Source organism: Camellia sinensis, chromosome 8, assembly GCF_055761805.1.
Source record: "Camellia sinensis isolate YWXY chromosome 8, ASM5576180v1, whole genome shotgun sequence".
Lineage (NCBI taxonomy): Eukaryota > Viridiplantae > Streptophyta > Magnoliopsida > Ericales > Theaceae > Camellia > Camellia sinensis.
Window position 1 is genome coordinate 195,235,445 of NC_138968.1, and position 17,684 is coordinate 195,253,128.

The 17,684-nt window shown below is 42.4% G+C and overlaps 1 non-coding gene across 1 annotated transcript; it reads right to left on the minus strand.

Annotated features, from left to right (window-relative positions):
• Window positions 1–17,611: 17,611 nt before the first annotated feature.
• On the minus strand, window positions 17,612–17,683 carry TRNAW-CCA (transfer RNA tryptophan (anticodon CCA)). Its single transcript has one exon. It is a non-coding gene; the product is annotated as a tRNA-Trp (tRNA).
• Window position 17,684: the final 1 nt, after the last annotated feature.

Here is a 17,684-nt window from a genome sequence, read left to right on the forward strand (position 1 = left end):
ACTAAGTGTCTTAGTGTAAAACTAAGAACAAAAACACCTTTAAGACACTAAATAGGATCAAATAAGGGAATATAGATACAAGGTTGTATCTCAAACTCTAACCCTAATTTTCAGAACCTCTGGAACTTTTTTTGGAACCCTTGAGGAGAGAGGAGAAGCCCTCCCTTTATAGGAATTCCAATCTTGCAAAGCTTACAAAATAAGCTAAGCAAGAGGGAAATCCCTCCATACACGTGTATGGAGGGGGGCATTATGGATGCCAGCTATCACAGCTGGCATAAAATATCTACCAAAAGTAGATGAACAGTGGTCGGCCAGCCAAAAATGACAAATTGACCCAAACAATGGTCAGTCGACCATAAAGAGTGCCAACCAGCCATCACTAATGGCTGGTAGCAACAAAACAGGGCCGGTGGCCTCAAGCCATGGCCGGTGAGGTGTGGGTATGACCAACAAGCCATTCCCTACCCTCAGAAGCAAAACAACAAGTGTTTGGTGCAAAACCAAACACAAAACAAGTAAGTCGAGAAATCCTAAGGTAAGGTGCGTAGCCGAGACCTCCGAGAACTCAAAACGAACACGAACATGGATGATTACCGAGTGTTCAAACGATGACGTCCAAGTCTTGAGGACGGTCAAAAATGGATTGTCTACAGTTGCCCCTCTTTGACAGAACTCGAAAATCATAACAATGACGGGAGTGAGTGTCAAAGCCCAAAGACGACCCATTTTTGACGAGGCCGAAGACTTAGACAAAGCATACAAGCTACAGAAAAAGGTATGCACTCGAAGGCAGGGGCAAAATGCAAGAACAATGCACAAAGCCGAGCATAACTTATGATCATGAAAAAAGAGCTGTAACGAAGCAAAACATGCAATAGTTTTAAGCAAGCCGAAAACGAAACTACATTACAATGCAGAAAGGCTGTAAGAGAATTATGTAATTCTCGCTACATTTGACGCGGAGAATACAATACCTATGCGGTTCATCTGGTCGTGCCAGCTTCAAATGAACCGTACATACAATATCGTGCCTGCAAGAGAAAGAAAACTTACAGGTATAACATTGTTAGAAACTTGCATAACAATACGATTGAAACGTGCGTGACAACACAAGCGAAGGGGTGCATGACAATGCGGGTGAGAGAGGTGCATAACAACGCAACCCAAGTGTGTGCATAACAATGCAATTTGAAATATGCATAACAATGCAATTTGAAATAGGCATAACAATGCTACGAAGGCACAAACACATGTAAGTAAAGTACACGTGACAACGTGAAGGTGAGGAAGAGCATACACATGTAAGTAAAGCACATGCGACAACATGTACAATGTGTGAAAATAAAAGAATTTGAACACATATAAGTAAAGCATAACGCGACAACGTATGCAATGTGTATAGCAGGAATAAAACGTACACATGTAAATAAAGCACATGCGACAATATGTGCAATGTGTGAAAATAAAGGAACTTGAACACATATAACTAAAGCATAACGCGACAACATATGCAATGTGTATAGGAACTTGAACACATATAAGTAAAGCACGACGCGACAATGCATGCAATGTGCATAGGAACTTGAACACATATAAGTAAAGCATGACGCGACAACGCATGCAATGTGTATAGAAACTTGAACACATATAAGTAAAGCATGATGCGACAACGCATGCAATGTGTATAGAAACTTGAACACATATAAGTAAAGCATGACACGACAACGCATGCAATGTGTATAGAAACTTGAACACATATAAGTAAAGTATGACGTGACAGCGCCTGCAATGTGTATAGGAACTTGAACACATATAAGTGAAACACGACGCAACAACACATGCAATGTGTAAAGTAAGGAATAAAATATACACATGTAAGTAAAACACGCGCGAAAACGCATGCAATGTGTATAACAGGAATGAAATGTACACATGTAAGTAAAGCACATGCGACAACATGTACAATGTGTGGAAATGAAAGAACTTGAACACATATAAGTAAAGCATAACGCGACAACGTATGCAATGTGTGTAGGAACTTGAACACATATAAGTAAAGAATAACGCGACAACGCATGCAATGTGTATAAAAACTTGAACATATATAAGTAAAGCATAACGCGACAACGCATGCAATGTGTGTAGGAACTTGAACACATATAAATAAAGCATGACGCGGCAACGCATGTAATGTGTATAGAAACTTGAACACATATAAGTAAAGCATAACGCGACAACGCATGCAATGTGTCTGCGGAAGGATGCAAGACAATGCAACCTAAGAATGCGAAACAACGCGGGTGGACGGGAGGATGCAAGACAATGCAACCTAAGAAGTGGACGGGAGGATGCAAGACAATGCAACCTAAGAATGCGAGACAATGCGGGTGGACGGGAGGATGCAAGACAATGCAACCTAAGAATGCGAGACAACGCAGGTGGACGGGAGGAGACAATGTGGGTGGACGGGAGGATGCAAGACAATGCGACCTAAGAATGCGAAACAACGCCGGTGGAATGCGCATAACAATGCAAGATAAGAGAAATGTATGACAATGCAAATGAGACATGCATGACAATGCAAATGAGACATGCATGACAATGCAAGTTAGAGAAATGCATGACAATGCAAAGTGAGACACGCATGACAATGCATGAACGAGAATGCATGACAATGCATGGAATTAAAATGCATGACAATGCAAAATGAGACACGCATGACAATGCATGTAATTGAAATGCATGACAATGCGTGTAATTGAAATGCATAACAATGCAAATGAGGTGCACATGACAATGCGTGGTAGGAAACATGCATGACAATGCGTGTAATTTGAGAAGCATGACAATGCGAAATGAGACACACATGACAATGCATGAATTGAAATGCATGACAATGCATGTAATTGAAATGCATAACAATGCATGTAATTGAAATGCACGACAAAGATGCATGACAATGCGTGTAATTGAAGTGTATGTCAATGCGTGACTTATCGAAATGCATGACAATGCATACTATTGGGATGCACGACACTGCAAATGAATTCAAAATGCGTGACAACGCACGTCTCTTGAAATGCATGACAATGCAAATGACCTTAAATGCGTGACAACGCACGTTTGTTGTTGTTTTTTGTTTTTGTTTTTTTTTTGAAATGCATGACAATGCAAATGAACTCAAATGCATGACAACGCACGTCTTTTTTTGAAATGCATGACAATGCAAATGAACATTGCATAACAATGCAAGTTGTGCGTGTTACAACGCGTGTAGACGTGCATAACGGTACAATCTATGCATGTTTATCATAAATGAGGCAACACATGCAATGAAACGCATTTAAAGCAGTTATTGAATCTCGCAAGATACCAAAGGATACGGAAAGGATACACCTTGCGCGTATTGAGCATCGCATACGGGAAACACGGCTCGAGGTCAACACGAAGGCCGATAAAGGTTCAAAAGTGCATTTCCTTGTACTGCGTTGAGCAAAGAAGGTCCCAAACTACATTAATGACCCAACCAAGGGTGTAGGAGGTTCACCGGCCACAAAATAATGCTATCCGGCTAACTTTTTGGCCGACCGGCTAACAATTTGGCCGACCGGCCAAAAATGCCTGTGTCGGGGCAGCTTTGTCAATTGGCCACGGGTCTTTAAATATAGGGCTTCTAGTCCTTATTTCTTCACTTGCCCAAGCTCAAAAATTTCTCCCCCCTCTCTCTAGGTTTTTTTCCAACCCTCGATCCTTGTTTTTCTCGTGTTTTAGAGCCCTTTTCATCGTTCGATTCGCGAAATCCTTTGCGTTTCACACATTTTGAACCGAACGAATCTTGGTTTTGGTGCATTTTTCTCAATTTCCACCACCTAGGGTTTGTTTCCCCTGAGTTTTCCTTGATCTCTGTGCCCTTTTCGGACTTCGACATTTCTGTCCATTTTGCACCCTCTCGGGGTTGACTTTTCAGTTGACTTTTCGCATTTTTGCTCGGTTTCCACACTTCTGGCCATTTTCTCATCATTCTCATCATGGTAGACGATCTCCCACAGGGCGGGGCTCCCCCAGAGATGGACGTGGATCCCAAGGCCGAGCTCCTGCCTCTCCACATCCGGCCGTTCGACCCGGCGACCTACCGGCCATTGATACATATGTTGCCTCTCGACGGCATCCGCCACTTCAGCAGCTTCGCGAGGGGCGTGGTACCGGAGCTTCTACTGCGCGAGCCAGAGTCACACCTGTCATTTGGCGCTTCCGAGGTACATTCTTCCTCTATTTCATTTCCCGTGAAGTAGAACATATAACTGATAGCTGTTTGAATCTGAACACGCGCACACGCACTACATTTTCACTGGACCACTCAAACACACTGATACACCATATGCTGGAGTTTTCGGCGAACACACCTGCACCCGATATCTGTTTGAATCTGAACATATGCACACACGCACTGCTTCTTCCACTGAATCACTCAAACACACTAATACATCACATGCTGTAATTCACTGTGAGCACACTCGCACCCGATATCTGTTTGAATTTGAACACGTGTACACGCGCTGTATTCTCATCAATTCTGAGTGTATTCAACACTATATTTGTAACACTGCTTCGCAACTGTTTATTTTGATCACAGGGAGATTCTCATGCCTTCCGGGGGTATGGGAACACTACCGCCAGGGGTTGGTACATGGAGCTACTTGACGCGGTTTGTTGCATCGTTGACCGAGCTGGCTTTGGGACTTTTTGCATGGGACTCTCGTGCCTCACTGCGAGTAGGCCCCTCCTTGCTGCTCTGGTGTAGAGGTGATGGGACACCACCGACTCTTTCTACCTTTCCGCCACCAAGGTGATGACGATGACTCCCTTCGACTTCTTCATGCTCACAGGCATCGGAGTGGGGGGTGATCCGATCCCCTTTGATACTGACATGGACGAGTGGGACGCCGCTCAGATGTACCTGCTCGGTGCTCGGCCACCTCTCGCTCGGGTAGGGTTTGTGCGATACTCGTGGTTCGAAGACCATTTTCGGATCCAGGCACCTACTATCCAAGAGGATGATGAGTAGTACGCTCGCGGTTTTATCATATTCTTATTGGGGACCACACTATTTACCGACCGGGTGAACACCGTGGCCCTCTACTTGCTGAACGCACTGGTGAATGTGACACAGATCCGCCGCTATGACTGAGGTGGCGCAGGTTTAGCCACTCTCTATGGCTACATGAGTTCGTCCTCCTGTCTCAGCGGACTGTTGCTCGGAGGCTACTGGCGAGCTTGGGCGATACATATTTCCTTTTTTGTTTTCTCAGTCCTATTTCACATTATCTGTACACTGCACACACTGTACACTCTGCATGATACACTGCACATACCGCTTTTCGCTTTATCTGCATACTGTTTTATCTGTATACTGCTCATACCTGTCCTGTCATACTGCACAGTTGTGGGTGTATGCCTACTTCCCGAGGCTTGCCCCAGTGCCAGATAAGGAGATGTTCCTTGGCGTTCCATTCTCTCATCGCTTCGACGTGAGGTGTGAGTGGAGACCACGGGAGTCCCTCATTTTCTTTCGCCGCTACTTTGATACCATCACCGCAGCCAAGGTATGTCGAACATTACAGTTCATTTAAGCTTCGCTTTGCATTGCTCTTTCACTATCAGTAGGTAACAAACTGTATTGTATTTGCAGATTACCTGGCAGCCTTAGGCTCCATTGCCTGACGCAGTTCGGGATCGGTATGCTGGTGCCCGAGAGACGACCCGATTCAGAGTTCTATTGGAGGGCCCTGTCTGCCACGCTTGGTACCTGGGCGAGCGCTTCTTACAGCAGACTTTAGGCGTGCCAGAGCAGACAACTCCGGAGTTACCTCCTACGACCATGAGGCAGACAGAGAGGTACACTCTAGAGGAGATGGTAGACTATACGATCGGCTAGGACTCCGAGGGATTCAGGGGCGAGGGCGACTATACTGAGTATATCCAGGCCTATCTGATGCCACCTCTGACTGGTCCTCGCCGAGCTGAGAGGGAGAGGCCTGCGGCACCAGCGGTAGGAGTAGGAGCACGGAGGGCGGCTCGAGCTCGTGGCAGGAGCGGATCTCGGAGAGAGCAGAGAAGCGAGTGGCCAGCTTTACCTATGATGATGACCTGCCTAGGGCAGGGTGGGGAGACTTACCAGATCCCCATTGCTCTTCCTCCGGCTGATCACGGGCTAGTCGGATTCCACGGCTTGCCCCCGGTATGTATTACTGCATTTTGCATCCTGCACAGTCATTTCACTTCATTTCTCTTGATGTTTCGTAGAATACTGATGTTTCTAACACTCTTGCAGACTTCTGCAGAGTACACTCGCCAGTCTTTGGAGTTGACCGCTTCCGTGATGGGGATGCTATGGCGGAGCCTTGACCTGCTGGCTATCTACAGTATCCCAGTAAGCTCTTTCAACCACAATCTCAAACCCTTCATAATCTGATGCATCGCATTATCAACACAGCACTTGATACATGGCCCTCACGGAGTTGATACGTTGTAACCCGCATACTGTTCACAGCGTTCATCACGGCCTTCATACACTGCACTCACACACTGTATTCTGTACCAATATACTGCTTATAGCACTCATGCACTGTACTCACATACTGTATTCTGTTCTGATATGCTGCTCATAGCATTCAAACACTATACTCACACTGATATACTGTTCACAGCATTCATACACCGCACTCGTACACTGCATTCTGTATTCATACTCTGCTTTACTGATACATTTACCATTTATCCTTTTTAGCCCCCATTCCAGATGTCGGTTGCAGGGGGTGCTCCAGCAGGACCATCTGCATCCACCCGAGGAGGAGGGAGAACAGGGTGATGGACCGCAGTACACCCCCGCACCAAGGTAGGGCGCACTCATGTTGGGAGTAACTTACGGGCACCGATTCCGGACGATGATGAGTCCGAGACAGAGGCAGAGGCAGAGGCAGAGTCATCAGAGGATGACACTGGAGATGATTCGGACTCAGGCTCAGATGGTGGGGCCGACAACGATGCTCCTAGACCTTCATCCAGGAAGAGGACGAGGACAGACTCTCATGCCTGAGACCAGTTGACATTGATCCAGACTTTTTCTGCTTTTCTTTCTTTTTGCTTTATTTTCCTTTTAGCTAGTAGTTTGAGTACTTTGTACTGCCGCAGGCAGGTTTTGTTTTCTTCAAAACTATGTATTTGAAAAGATGATGGAATGAAACAAGCTTTTTGCTGAAAAAATGTTGCATTTGTACATGGCATGGCATGGCATGGCATCGCATCACACCATATCGCATAACAATGTAATCGGATGGAAATTGAGCATACATGTACTACCAGGTCAGGTAAACCGACGTAACAAAATTAACTCAATAAGCAAAAATGAGACCTTAACAAGTTTACAACTCGATAAGTAGAGAGTAACAACTCGATAAGCAAAATTGCAACAACTTGGTAATCAAATGAGTGACAACTCAATAAGCAAATGAGTAACAACTTGATAAGCAAATGAGCGACAACTTGGTAATCAAATGAGTGACAACTCAATAAGCAAATGAGCGACAACTCAATAAACAACATGAGTAACAACTCGATAAGCAAATGAGCACCAACTCAATAAGCAAATTGAAGTAATACAGGTGTGACTTTGCAAAATCAACACCGGAAGGCACTGGAAATGGAACTAATCACAAGTTCTCAATATGTTCAACATATAGAGTGTTCGTTTCGAACACACCGTTCACAACACAGTACTCTGTTCGTTTTGGTCATACGGCCTATGCAGGACACTGCTGATTCTGAATACACGGCCCATTCTGAATATTGCTTATTCTGAACTCACAGCCCATAACACGGTATTCGGTTTATTCGGCATATAGCTAATCCTGAACAAACAGCTCGATCCGAACAAGCGGGATGCAAAGATGGGATTGGCAGAAGTTAAAACATACTAAGATGCTCCATATATGGAAGAACAAATGTGGAGAATGGCACAGCACTCTGAGCACAAAGCGATTCATTTTAAAAATCGAGAAATGAGTTCTCAATCGGGTATTGAGTCTACGACTGAACACAGTGAAAAAAGACACAACAACAGAAAACAAAAGGTATACAACCTAAAGACAAACACAGACACCTGAAATGACTCAAGACAAGAATTGAGACAAACAAAAGACACGACACTCGAACGTGTTACAAAAGCAAGAGGCAGGTTTCTCCGAGTATTGTTTTCCACCCTTTCTCATTTGTGATTCTCACATCACTCTGGCATTCAATCTCTATTTTTCTCTGAAAAAGCCCTTTTCCTCACTTTTTCTCTCTGCGCACATCTCTCTATTCTTCAATCTCTCATTTTTTTATCCCTCCCCTGGGTGTTTGATGGATAAACAGGAAGTTGCGGGCTCTTGCCCCTAGCATTCTGCTAGATTCTCTTCTTCTGCTCACAACAGTGAACTCTCCCACAGAGGGGTTACGCTACAACTGGATGTGTAGCAAATCTGCAGCTGACATCGGTTGATGATGTTCTGCTGGGGAGTTTGGACATGGTCAAATGTGTCCAAACGAGGAAGTGGAATATCTTGATCCATTCCAGTTCATGCTTCAGACTTGGCTTGACACCTCGTTGCTTGGAGGATAGAAGAGCTTTCAGCCCTTTATTGTTAACCTCAGTTGTGCCATTTTCTGGCAAATATGGTGCCCTTCCTGGCAAGTAGTTGACAACGGGAAAAAGATAGAACACCTGACTCAACTGTGCCCCTAGTTTATTAATTTGACCATTTTTGTTTTGGTTTTCTACTAAAATAATTTTGACCAATATGAGGGTTAGATTAGCAGTCTTGTTCAATTTTTCTGATTCAAAATCATGCAAGTTAGGTTATGAGTACTGAAAATTTTCCTGTTTTAGGTCCAAAGAAAGGTCCAATTTTTTGGAAAAATGGAATAATTTTCGAGACAATTAGTCAACCTTAGTAAAAATTCTCAAAAACCATTTTGGCAAACAGCCACTGCTCAACGAGCACAGAACTTACTCTTGAGATGCACAACCTCAGATCGGAAGGAAAACTGCCCCTTGTCTGAAGAATACTACATGGCAACGGAAAGTTGCCCCTTGTTTGAATAGCACCACGGCACACTGTATGGCAACGGAAAGTTGCCCCTTGTTTGGATAGCACCGCAGCGCATTGTAATCAATCCTCAGAGTGACGATCACAACCGAACTCTCGGATACAGAGAAGACAATGATGACCAAAATCAATACATGGACACAATCGAACTTGAAGTGTTTTACGGCTGGACTCCAGAATGAAGTTGCCTACGTATCCCAAAGATGGGTATCAAGCCTTACGTAGTTCGGGGTTAAGGTACACTCGGGTATTAACCTCTCATTTTGCGCTCTAACTTTTGCCAAGGCCACCCTTTCTGGGTTTTCAACCTTGCGAGTTTTGTTCTTCTTTTCTTTTCAATTCTTTTCTTTTTCATCTTATCTTTTCATTTTCTTCATTTTTTTTTATATTTTTCTCTTTTTTTTCTTTTTCTTCTTTTTCTTGCTCTAACTTTTGCCTGGGTCGCCCTTCCGGGTTTTCGACCCAGCGAGCCTCTTAAGGGTAAAAGTGTAGCTTTGTCCATGTCAAATGGTTTTGAGATCTTGAAGTCATCTGAATCTAGGAGAATGGTTGTTGTTCGCTAATGATGTAAAAGTCCATCCAATGGAGGGTGAATTTGCCCCTAGTGTTGTGAATAGGAACTCGGTTGTCCTTCAGCAATGTCTTCTTCTTTCCTCCCTTCTAGGGTTTGGCATTCTTGTCGATCTTCATTGATTTGTGGAATGATTCATCTTCGGCTCTTCGAGCACAATCTGGCATCTTTTGTGCCCCTAGTCCGAGGGGTGCTTCTCATCCAGTTTTACAAGCTTTCTTTTGATGACATCCGACCTTCTTGATCTGACTTTCTTGCCCCTAGTTCAAGGGTTGCTTCTGATCTGGCCACACAGGCCTCACATTGTGGTTGATCGTTGAACATTCTGAATCCAAGTTCAAGGTTTGAAAGTGAGGGGTCGAGTCTCGAGGCTAAGAGCGATCCTAGGCTGCATAATCTCAAGAGCGATTCCACATAGGTCTTCGCAGGACCGCACAAAATATTTTTTGAAATCTTTTAAGAAAGCGACAAATCGCTCGCGCTGAAGATAGTGTAGAACCAATCTGGATCAAGTCAGGATCCTTCTCAGTACTCATATTAATAAGCATGATCTCATTCATTAAGGGTTTAGCATGCCTCTTTTTCTCTCAATTGATCAAATTTTTTTGCAAATCCCGAGGAATTCCTTCTTCTTTGTTTTCATCACAATGCTCAAAAGGTTTTGAAAAACTCAGGTCAATGTAATGAGTTCAAGGCACAGAAAGTAGGCGAAAAGTACTGTCGTTTCATTCAAGTTTGCTGGCACAACAGGCTCAAAGCAGGAACAAGCACAAAAGCATGAAAACCACAGCTGTTTCAATTAGATCTTCTGGTGTAACTGGCTCCATGGCAGAAACAGGCTAAAAAAGAAAGCAAAGAGACAAACACAAAACAAAATAGTGACATCCGAGGTAACATCCTCGGAATCACCCGACTCTAACAAAACAGGGCTGACTCGATACAACAAGACAGACCCAACAGACTCAGTATGAAAAGACTGACTCTATACAACGGGACAGACTCTAAACGACATAACAAAACTAACTCAATACCCGAGTCAGAAAGTACAAAAACCAACATTCACAAATGCTCAAAATAGTGCGTGTCATATGCCACATCTGGAGTAAACTAAGCGCCGCCCGCAGGTGGTTCATCCTCTGATCACATAACAACACAGGTCTAGAGTACCCGAGGGATATCAGACCCTTCTGGAGCTATGGTTCCAAAACTACTTAGCAAGAGAGAAAACAGACAGCACCTCAGTCTGATTTCACCAAAACAGATATGAGCAAAGCTGAATGACTGTGCGCTCTATTGAATTCTGCCCAAAATTCTGCCTGTAAACTGATACCCTCAGGTAAAACTGATTCCACCAAATACTGATGCCCGCGGGCCTGATACTCAGACTTGCGAACTGATACATGCATTCCCTGTAGAGACACGCTCTAAAAGCACATAGCAAGCAAGTAAGAGCCAAAACACCCCTATATTGGGGTAGGGTTTCCCTGTCCTATTTTGTTAGGAGCTAGGGTTTCACTACGCACGTAGCGATTTCAAACAACCTAATCGGGTAAGCAACCTGTCCTAGTTTGGAATAGTCACTACGGATTCCGATATGCACTAGGTCGAATGGTCAAAAAAGGTGCCCCGGTGAAAACCGGAGTTTGTGTTCCCATCGTGGCAGAGCCCGTAACCGGTCAGCCTTATGGCACGCAGCCTCCAGCAAACCGTTCAGGAATAGCAGATGGCAAACACGGTGTCCTAGGCGCACCAATGCAAATGCAATGCAAAGAAACACATAAGTGTAATCAAAACAAGATATCATGAGTTCGAGTCAAGTTCTTTAACTCCCCAGTAGAGTCGCCAGAAACTGTAGACGTCCCCAAACGTCCCGGGAGGGAATCCCGTTCTGTTCATTGGGCTCACCACAGTTTCAGGACTCAATGTCACGATTCTGAATCTAGTCTCGCAAAGGGCAACGCAAGACCGATAAATCACCAAAGAGTCCAAATTCGACAAATCGTTTTGGAAAATTGATTTTTAGAAAAAAAATGCCAAACATGGACTCCTTTGCCAGATACAAAGTCGCCATTTAAATATTTTTTATGGGGGAATTTAGGAAACCATGACTTGTTTGCCTAAGGCCACGTGTCCATCATCACCAAAGTTGCCTCGGCTCGAGAACTTGGGTACGATTGGGGAAGGTCAGCTATGAGCACCCCTGCTCGCCTGATCAAAGATCGGCCTCTACTAACCATGATATCTAGTTTTGAAAATATTATGCATTCTTAATCCGATTAATTAGCTAATCTTACTATGTGATGCGCACAACACAAAAGTATAGACTAGATTGCCTAATTTGGAACAAAGCATCGCATATCCGTTGTTTGGAAATGATTTGAGGTTTGCTACTCGCAAGTGGGCTAAAATACGGATTTCAATGAATTATTCCAATTCAAACAATCCAACCTTCACCCGCAGGTATTCAGGCAGCAAATCAACTAAGCGGTTAGCCTCATGGCAAGCATGCTTTCATGTTAACATTCACACTCATGCGAGATGCTAAAGCATAAACACTCACCTAGTACTCCAAGCCAAAACAAGGAACATGTTAGTAATCAATTGTATGATCCAAGTCCATGTTAAGATGACTAATGCATCGCAGGCAAAATGCAGCTAGAATAGGCTTGGCTAATCTATGGATGGCATGTGAAATGCAACAGGTAACATGTATTCAAGTTAGATTTGAAATACTATGCAATTAGTATGATGCGCCGAGCCCAGTGCATGCAATACAAATGAATGGATGCAAACATGCTATCATAAGTATGCTAATCAAAACATGTCCTAATACTAACCATCAAAAGCAGGTAAGTATAGGGGAGAAAGAAGTGGGGGTTGGAAGACATGCATCACACACACGCACCCTTATTACACAATTCGCCCTCTCTCGAAGGGACCAAAAGAATAATACAAATTTAACTAACTAACAAGCTAATTAAATAGTTACAGACCACTTAACTAGTTAAGAAAATTAATTATGCTTATAAAGCGGTAAAACAGCCTCGGGAAGAGGGTCCAATGCATGCGTGCTCGGCTCCGCTCAGAAATTCACCACCATGCACAAGCTGCCTCTGTTTACATTGCTTTGCATCTCTGAAGACTGCACAAGTCCCAAGGATACTTCAGCATCACTCCCTGATCACTGTGGAAGGTCACCGACCAAGAAGAATGGTCACCGGCCATGGTAAAGTGGTCATCGACCATCTATGATGCTCTCGGCCATCCATTATTGGTCGATCGGCACTGAAAATGGTCGGTCGACCATATCTTCCTGCAGAACTCTGTTTTGACAGCAGCAGAGGACAGACAGGACATGTCAATGCATTTCACATCAAATGTTTGCACAACCAACCTCCCTATCATGTCATGGACTCAAGGGAGTTTGGTCATCGACCCTCGGGCCACCAATCATGCATTTCAATGCATGATGGTCCAAGAGGCCAAAGTGTGCACTTTCAATGTCAAATGGAATGCACACAAAAACACATAAAGGACCCAACCTCTATCATGCTTGATCAAGAGGCAAGGCATGCATGATATGCACAATATTATGCATCCTAAGCATGTAAGCTAAGTATGCAACATAAACATGCAAACAAGCAATGTGTACTAGGCACACAACCTAAGCAAACAAGCATGCGAGGCATGTAACAACAATGTTAAAAACATACAACAACATGTGAAGGGGACTTAGCATGGAAACATGTAAAGCAACTTAACAAAGAAAATGCATGCCAAATGCAAAGTGATTCAAGCATGCAACAACATGCGATAGGCCAAGCATGCAACAACACGCAAGGCAAGCATGCAACAACATGCAAAGGATGGACTTACAGCAAGATGGATAGCTCTCTACTAGGTCCAAAATAGTGGCCAATATGCCAAGGAAATGAAGGCAAATGCACATACAAGCATGCATGCAAACATGGTCCAATACCTATGCATAAAGAGGCAACTTTTAAGCACACTTAAAAGGAACAAACATGGACAAATGGCATACATTGTAAGCAATGAAATCATGTTAGAAAAGGTGCCTAACCAACTAAACAAATCAAGCAAAGCATGCAACAAGGTCCAAGGCTCAAGGCTAGCCAAGGGGCTCAAGCCATGACCATGCCAACCAAGCCTCAAAGGGCCAAAGGGACTCAAAACAGTCCCAAGGCAGACCAAAACAAGGCCAAAGACACACTTAGATGGCATCCCAAATGCCTACACATGATGGCATACACAATGGCAGAAACACGGAGCATGAAACACAAACTCTTTAATACATTAAAGAAGCATCAATTGTGAGTAAACAAGCATGCCATGTGGACTAAAATGACACGGTAAGTGACCCCAAGTCACTGAAATAATGCAAGCAAAGCATGCTAGAGGATCCAATACTCAAAGCCTACAAGCTAGGTTGCATGGTAACTATACAAAGCAAGTCATGGATGACCCAAACAACCAAAATCAGACCTTAAGCATACCAAAACATGCATAAAAGCTTCACAAAGCTAAGCCAAAATCATACTAGAAAGTCATGGTACATCATGATGCATGTTAAGGCAATTTCATGGCATTACAAGACAAGTATGCAAAGCATGCATGGTGTGTCTAAACCAACTTAAAACAGTGTTATATCATGACAAAATAAGTACAAATACCAGCTGAAATGAAGCTAAAGCAAGCTAGGAATACAAGCTACAACACAAGCCATTTGTGCAAGCATCAAAGGCAACATGGAGAGGGGATGACCCTCTCCCATTTAGGACCTCAAAACCACCTCTCCACCACTGAAAATCCTCTGGATTTTAGTGGTAGAGAGGTCATGCAAAGCTCAAAGCGAGGGCCAAAAGGTATGGCCTTAAACAAGGCCTAACAAGGCCTTGGAGCGGGGAAACAACCCCAAACCTCAAAGCAACCTTAAACAAAGTTCTAAAACACGCAAAATTAGAACTTTTATTAGTTATGCACTAAGCTCAAAAACAAATGCAAGATAGGTCAAAAGCTTGTGCAAAAATGGGGGATAAAGGGGTAAGGTTCTTACCCTTGAAGACCTTCTTCAAGAAGACCACTCTAGCAGCCTCCTTAGGTCAAAACCAACTCAAAAACTTCAAGAACAACCCTTTGCACCTCAGCAACCAAGGTATGGTGTAACACTAGGTGCCTTAGTGTAAAATTAAGAACAAAAACACCTTTAAGACACTAAATGGGATCAAATAAGGGAATATAGATACAAGGTTGTATCTCAAACTCTAACCCTAATTTTCAGAACCCCTGGAACTTTTTTTGGAACCCTTGAGAAGGGAGGAGAAGCCCTCCCTTTATAGGAATTCCAATCTTGTAAAGCTCACAAAACAAGCTAAACAAAGAGGGAAATCCCTCCATACACGTATGGAGGGGAGCATTGTGGATGCCAGCTATCACAGCTGGCATAAAATATCTACCAAAAGCAGATGAACAGTGGTCGGCCAGCCAAAAATGACAAATTGACCAAAACAATGGTCGGCCGACCATAAAGAGTGCCGACCGGCCATCACTAATGGCCAGTAACAATAAAACAGGCCCGGTGGCCTCAAGCCATGGCCGGTGAGGTGTGGGTATGACCAACAAGCCATTCCCTACCCTCAGAAGCAAAACAACAAGTGTTTGGTGCAAAACCAAACACAAAACAAGTAAGTCAAGAGATCCTAAGGCAAGGCACGTAGCCGAGACCTCCGAGAACTCAAAACGAACACGAACATGGATGATTACCGACTGTTCAAACGGTGACATCCAAGTCTTGAGGACGGTCAAAAATGGAGTGTCTACAACTATATAAAACGTGAATGTTTCATCACTAGTATTGTACATGCACATTGCATTTATATCCTTGTTAAACCTCATATACTCTGTTAGATTGTTCCTACTAGGCTGTGACTCACCCTGTTTGAAAAAAACTATTTTCAGGTAATGATAGCATGCCTCCACCAAGGCAATAATATTGGAGGGACTTCTTTTGGGAAGCAAGGGCTTCTATGTTTTGTTTCATTACTTGTATAGCCTAGGGCTTAAATTGTAAGAGTTAGTCTCATTTTTGTTGTAACCAAGCCAAGACTTGGAAATGTGTAAGCCAATAGGGCGTTTAATTATGTTAAACTTCATTTGTATCATCAACTCTATGTAATTAAAAAACTATTTACTCTGATTTATGCAATTATTAATATATGTTTAGAGTTGTATTTCCATATTATTTTTGGGGGTATGACAGGCAACCGACGACCAGGAAGACACGCGGACTTCGACACCTACAAGAGAGAAATGGACAGTGAAGGGCTGCGATGATGGTGGTGAGGGGTTGTGCATGTGGTGGTAAGAGGCTCACCGGAAAGGAAAATAAAAAAGGTGGGTTGGTCGCTGGAGGGCGTCGGCGGGAGTGGAAGTGGTACTGAGATTCGAGTTAGGGGTTAGGGTTAGACTTAGGAGAATAGGGATAGGGATAAAATTGAAATTTGATGTTAGGACAAAATTGTAATAAAAAAAAAAATGAAAGATCCAAAGTAAAAAAGTAAGAGCATTTAGCAACCCTCATTAAAAATTAACTCTACAAAGATATCACAATTAAATTTCATTATATTCTTACATTCCCCGTGCAAGTTGAGGAAGTTACAATTCATTTATTGTTTTCTTAACATGTACTGCACATGTTAACAAGACCCATTGTTTATTAATATAAATGTTTTTCATGTTCTCAAAATAAAAAACATAATTTTAAGTGTCTCTTTTTTTTTTGAATAAAAAAATTTGTTTTCGTATATATATTGAAACAATTTGTCAAATAGTAATAGTTGTTTTTTTTTTTTGGGGGGGGGGGGGGGGTCGGTTGGTGTTTAATCCGTCTAGTGGCAAGAAGAGATGATGATGGTGATGATTTTTATTGTATTGCATTTTTATTTATTATTGTGCAAGCAATGTGAGAAAGCTAGCATAGGAGTGAAAGTATTGCAATTTCAACTTGGGTGCTTGTGATTCGGTTTTGGATAGTTCAGTTTGCGGTTTGGATCTGTCTACATATGTATGGTTTGGAGAAAACTGAACCCGTAATTGTCCGCAGTGCAGATTGCAATTTGTGCGGCTAAGGTTCGCGGATGTGCGGACGATTGCGAATGGTTTGCGAATTGAAATTTTTTTTAAAAAAAAATTATTTTTGAGTTTTTTTTTCTTTCTATTTTGTAAATATTTATTTTGAGCCATTTTCTCCACATTTTTTAAAATGCTCAACATTAATAATTAATTAATTAAAACTTATAAAATTAAAAACACAAAAAAAATCAATTTCTAATACAAGCAAACAATTCAAAAGCTTAATTTTTTAAATAAAATTATAAATTAACACAAGCACATCTTTTAAAATTTTAAACTAAATCATCAAAATCATTCACTATTGAACAATATAATTAAAACAAAAACATTCAAAATTCAAAAATATCTAGGATAGGAGGAATGAAATCAATGGTCTAAGTTTTTTAAAAAAATAAAAAAAATGTCTAAGTGTGGGTGAGTTTTTGCAAGTGCAAGTAAAACTCGTAATCCGTAATAATGTTATATTCCGAACCGCATCGTGTCTGCGAAACCGTTAATTTGTATGCAAATCAATTCGGGTTGAGCGAATTAGATAACCTTAAATCCAATCCTAATTTTAACAATTTATGTTTAAATAATTATTTTTTATTTTTAAATTTATGCCCGAATAACATGGTATAGTGTGCATATAGAATAAGCCAGCTTAAAACAAAGTTCTGTGAAATACCACTATTGCCTTCCAAATTTATTTTAATATTTTTATTAAAAATAAAAATATAAAATAAATCCGTTACAGGGGGATTGAACCCGACGTGAATCGAACACGCAACCTTCTGATCTGGAGTCAGACGCGCTACCATTGCGCCACGGATCCT